The sequence below is a fragment of the Chanodichthys erythropterus genome, chromosome 12, assembly GCF_024489055.1.
Source record: "Chanodichthys erythropterus isolate Z2021 chromosome 12, ASM2448905v1, whole genome shotgun sequence".
In the NCBI taxonomy this organism is placed as follows: domain Eukaryota; kingdom Metazoa; phylum Chordata; class Actinopteri; order Cypriniformes; family Xenocyprididae; genus Chanodichthys; species Chanodichthys erythropterus.
In genome coordinates, this window is record NC_090232.1 from 1,501,496 (window position 1) to 1,507,495 (window position 6,000).

Below are 6,000 nucleotides of genomic sequence, written 5' to 3' on the forward strand. Positions count from 1 at the left end.
GGCTTATTTCAGGAGGCTTAAATCTATAGATAGGGCTGAGTTAACAATGTTAACGATATCCTTGTTAGTCCAGGTTAGTTTAGTATTAGCAGTTCAATGCTGTTGTTTATAACTGCTATATAACACATTTTGCTACAAAAAGGCTAATGCAAATACATTCTGAACTAAACATTTTAAATAATGTCTTTGAATGGTCCTGATAGGTGTGTTATTTAAGTCCAATCAGATAATTTGCTTTTCAAAATCATAAGCCCTTTGAAACAAACTTTCATATTGAACTAACAGACCCTTCGATCGCAAGAGTCTTAGATTTAGAGCTGTTGCGCCATTATTCTCTAGTGACAGGGACTCTTCTGGGCAAGATAATGATAAAGGTTATCTTAAAGATCTGGCTTGGTCAGAAAATAGTGCATCTAGGTGGTTTCTGTAGCAGCTGCTCATTTTCATGTCGGCATGAAAGGGAAGTTGCACGAGTCATATCTTCCCTATTGTGCCGTATATCTGAGTAAAACGGCTTCTGGGACAAGAACAAATGTAGGGCGGGGCTTGATTTTGTCTGTGGGGAATTGATTGGATGGTTTTGGTTTGCTATTGGTGGATCTCATGTGAGTGACAGGTAGCCCCGCCCTTGTCATCAGAGAAGAGTTGCTGCAAAAGGGAGGCAAAGATATTCTGATTCAAGATTATGAATTTGACACAATAATAATGTGCACAGAGGGATATATATGATAAATACTGCAATATTCCATGCAAAAAACAAAAAAAAAGTCAGTTTTGAGTTCAAGGTGACTTTAATTTTATTGTCAAAATGTCATGATTTAGAGTCTAGACATCAGCGCTCTTGGAATGATCTCATCTGTATCATGTAGTATCGGGGATCCATGCCACGTCTCAGTTTGACTCAAAAACATTCCCCCTACATACATCATAGCAAAAGTGAAAACAAGCACACGTTACAGCATCTGTACTTCCCTCGCCAGTGAAAGTTTGATTTCAACCTAATTCGTGCCACCTTTTATGCTAATTGAGTTCCTCATGACAAGAATAAATGAGAATCCATCACCTCATGCTCACGCCTTGCCCACAGTGTGGTTTGCACCCTGGACTTTCCAGAACCAACACGGTCTTAAATGTGAGATGGTAATGAACTTTCACTGATGAGGGAAGATTATACTGGAGTTGTGCCATAATCATTCATGCATTTAGCGGATGCTTTTATCCCACGTTAAAAAAGGAACAAACAACCCTGTCTGACTTTTTTTCCCTTTACGTCATGATTCACGCGTTCATGTCAGTCCATTTATCATTAGTGATGTTACAGTTGCTTTTACTCACAAAAATAAAGTTGACGTAATTATTAAAGTACAGTTTAGGGGATGTCCAACTCTCTTTATTTGGCATGTATACTATATTTAAAACTAAATAAAAAGAGAAACAACCCAACAGAGAAATTCTCACAGCTGTCGTTCCTCTAAATGATAAAATGAGTATCGCAGCTGTGACGAAAGCGTTTTACAAGAAATTTTCTGTGATCTTTAAATGTCAAGCATGTATGAAGTCAGCACATGCAATATGATGCATTTTCCCCTAACTCTCGCTCGCTCTCCCGTCTCTCTCTCGCCCACTCCTCTATGTTTCAGTAAATTTAGATCATCGAGACAGGATGCTCTACCTTAACTCTTTAGTGAACACTGAAGCATGTGTAAATTTCAAACTGTTTTACCGTGTGTCCACCAAAAAGCATTGGTTGCTATGATACAAAATATCCACGGAAGTGTTAGTAGTATCTGATTTCTCAGATAGTTTGTTTCTAAATAATAAAAAAAGTTGATACAATGCATTTGCTCTGGTACAATACAATGTATTTGCTCTGGCTCTTTTTTTTTTTTTTTTAGCAATTGCAATAAACACAATAAAACCGGACAAAATATAACTATTTAACCATTAAAAACACGAAATATCAAGGAAAACAAACAACGTCGGACAGGCAAATCTAGTGGTCCTGCGAATCCAGCCACTTCGCTTCTGAAATGCTTCTGGTGTGAGTTGACACCGCATAGAGGACGGAAAAAAACCTCGCCAGAGCCGTAACACCCCGCAGACGTGTGCAGTGTAAACAAAGGGTTGCTGCTGCTGTAGATTATTGCTTATGCTGTTATTCCTGCTGCTGCTGTTATTGCTGCTGCTGCTGTTATTGCTGCGGCTTCTGTTGATTATTGTTGTTGCTGCTGCTGTTTTTGGTGTAGTTGCTGTTTTTATTGTTGCTGCTGCTGTTTTTATTGTTATTGCTGCTGCTGTTATTGCTGCTGCTGCTGCTGTTGATTATTGCTGCTCCTTCTGTTGATAGTTGTTGCTGCTGCTGCTGCTTTTATTGCTGCTGCTGTAGATTGTTGTTGTTGCTGCTGCTGCTTCTGTTGATTAATTGTTGTTGCTGTTGATTATTGCTGCTGCTTTTATTGCTGCTGCTGCTGCTGCTGTTGATTATTGCTGCTGCTTTTATTGCTGCTGCTGCTGCTGCTGTTGATCATTGCTGCTGCTGTTATTGCTGCTGCTTTTATTGCTGCTGCTGTTGATTAATTGTTGTTGCTGTTGATTATTGCTGCTGCTTTTATTGCTGCTGCTGCTGCTGTTGATCATTGCTGCTGCTGTTATTGCTGCTGCTTTTATTGCTGCTGCTGTTGATTAATTGTTGTTGCTGTTGATTATTGCTGCTGCTTTTATTGCTGCTGCTGCTGCTGTTGATCATTGCTGCTGCTGTTATTGCTGCTGCTTTTATTGCTGCTGCTGTTGATTAATTGTTGTTGCTGTTGATTATTGCTGCTGCTTTTATTGCTGCTGCTGCTGCTGTTGATCATTGCTGCTGCTGTTATTGCTGCTGCTTTTATTGCTGCTGCTGTTGATTAATTGTTGTTGCTGTTGATTATTGCTGCTGCTTTTATTGCTGCTGCTGCTGCTGTTGATCATTGCTGCTGCTGTTATTGCTGCTGCTTTTATTGCTGCTGCTGCTGTTGATCATTGCTGCTGCTGTTATTGCTGCTGCTTTTATTGCTGCTGCTGCTGTTGATCATTGCTGCTGCTTTTATTGCTGCTGCTGTTACTGCTGCTGCTGTTATTGCTGCTGCTTTTATTGCTGCTGCTGCTGCTGCTGTTATTGCTGCTGCAGAGCAAGTACGGGACTTGCTACTACAATACATACACAACACACTGCTGTGAGCAAGTAAGACATGCTGCTGCTGTACAATATAACATGCATGAATTACCCATGGCAGATCTATACAGGTGGCGCTGGGGAAGGTGGAGGGTTTCTGAAAGCGCTGCAAATGCTACAGCAAAAGTATTTGAAGGTTGAGCAGCGAGCTCATTGGTTCCTACTGCACATTTCATTTACTTATGACGTCACAAATGCAAACCAATCAGATTTAATGTTATGGTATTAGCAGATAATATTAGGCTATTATTATACCTAGATGTTGCACACAATAAATAACAAATAAAAGCTAACTTACTGACATTAGCTTTACAATAATAATCAGATAGTAATGCTCAATGAACACACAAACTGTATACAATCACTTTAAGTTGCTATTTAATTCTGTATTCTGTAGTCGCCAAACAATCACAAAAACCAAGCGCCTTAATAAGCAAATGTTAATCAGCTATTATCAAGCATTCTGTCACGTCGCAATCCCACGCGCAGCATCGGATCCATGAGCGCGCGCAGAATTGGTCTCATTCCAGCCGCGGGTGTGCTGATGCGGTCATTTTTATTGATTTTAAAATATAAGTACATCAAACACATCAAATTCACAGTTCAGTCTTTTGAAACTGTAGGTTTTGCAAATGTCAAGTAAGCTGCTTTACTACAGAGCAAACAGAAAGGATGCCCATCTCGCTCATTAACAGCAAACTGATTTTACATTCTTCTTACCTAAATGAGCATTATAGCTCATTTAAAAAAAAAAAAAATTGTAAAGCTATAATTTATTTTTTAATAGTGCTCGGCATATCGCAGGCCGCAGGTTGTGAACAACTGCTATAGAGAATGATGTGTTTTGAATCAGCCTGCGCCATCTAGAGTTTAATGACAGAGCTTTGTATTTGTTCTCTTGTTGTGTTTGTTGTTGTCTGTTAACAGTGTACAAGCAAGATGTGGTGGTTGGTCTGTGTGATATTAGTCCCGCCCCTTCTGCACCGTGATTGGACGGCTGGGTAAAGTGACAGTGATGAGCACTGCGTTTTACTCAGTTGGACATTCTCTGTGTCCACAAGAACACACAGCTGCTGATATTAAAGGTGCCCAAGAACGTTCTTTCACAAGATGTAATATAAGTCTAAGGTGTCTCCTGAATGTGTCTGTGAAGTTTCAGCTCAAAATAGATTTTTTTTAATTAATTTTTTTAACTGCCTATTTTGGGGCACCATTAACAATGCACTGATTTACACTCGGCGCCGCCCCTTTAAGACGCATGCTTCCTGCCTCACGAGCTCTCGACTATATTACAGCTCATTTACAAAGTTCACACAGCTAATATAACCCTCAAATGGATCTTTACAAGATGTTTTGCAAGTGTTTAATAATGAAAATAACACCGGCTCTTGTCTCCGTGAATACAGTAATAAACTATGGTAACTTTAACCTCATTTAACAGTACATTAGCAACATGCTAACGAAACTTTTAGAAAGACAGTTTACAAATGTCACAAAAAATATCATGTTATCATGGATCATGTCAGTTATTATTGCTCCATCTGCCATTTTTCGCTGTTGTTCTTGCTTGCTTACCTAGTCTGATGATTCAGCTGTGCACAGCTCCAGACGTTAACTGGCTGCCCTTGTCTAATGCCATTCATAATGTTGGGAACATCATGGGCTGGCATATGCAAATGTTGGGGCGTACACCCCGACTGTTACGTAACAGTCAGTGTTATGTTGAGATTCGCATGTTCTTCGGAGGTCGTTTAAACAAATGAGATTTATATAAGAAGGAGGAAACAATGGAGTTTGAGACTCACTGTATGTCTCTTCCATGTACTGAACTCTTGTTATTCAACTATGCCGAGGTAAATTCAATTTTTGAATCTAGGGCACCTTTAAAGGGTTAGTTCACCCAAAAATGAAAATTCTGTCATTAATTACTCACCCTCGTGCCGTTCCACACCTGTAAGACCTTCGTTCATCTTCAGAACACAAATTAAGATATTTTTGATGAAATCCGATGGCTCAGTGAGGCCTGCATAGCCAGCAATGACATTTCCTCTCTCAAGATCCATTAATGTACTAAAAACATATTTAAATCAGTTCATGTGAGTACAGTGGTTCAATATTAATATTATAAAGCGACAAGAATATTTTTGGTGCGCCAAAAAAACAAAATAACGACTTATTTAGTGATGGCCGATTTTAAAACACTGCTTCATGAAGCTTCGGAGCAAAAATTAATCAGCGATTCAGAGCGCCAAAGTCATGTGATTTCAGCAGTTTGGCGGTTTGACACGCGATCCGAATCATGATTCGATCCACTGATTCATAACGCTCCGAATCCTCCTGAAGCAGTGTTTTGAAATCGGCCATCACTAAATAAGTCATTATTTTATTTTTTTGGCACACCAAAAATATTCTTGTCACTTCATAATATTAATATTGAACCACTGTACTCACATGAACTGATTTAACTATGTTTTTAGTACATTAATGGATCTTGAGAGAGGAAATGTCATTGCTCCCTATGCAGGCCTCACGGAGCCATCAGATTTCATCAAAAATATCTCAATTTGTGTTCTGAAGATGAACGAAGGTCTTATGGGTGTGGAACGGCATGAGGGTGAGTAATTAATGACAGAATTTTCATTTTTGGGTGAACTAACCCTATAAATATGCTACCAAAACAATGTAAAGTATTTTTGCTCCAAAGTGAACAAGTAAAGCCTTCCTATAGCTCATGGTCATGGGTTCGATTCCCAGGGAATGCCTAAATTGAATAAAAGTATCTGCCAAATGCA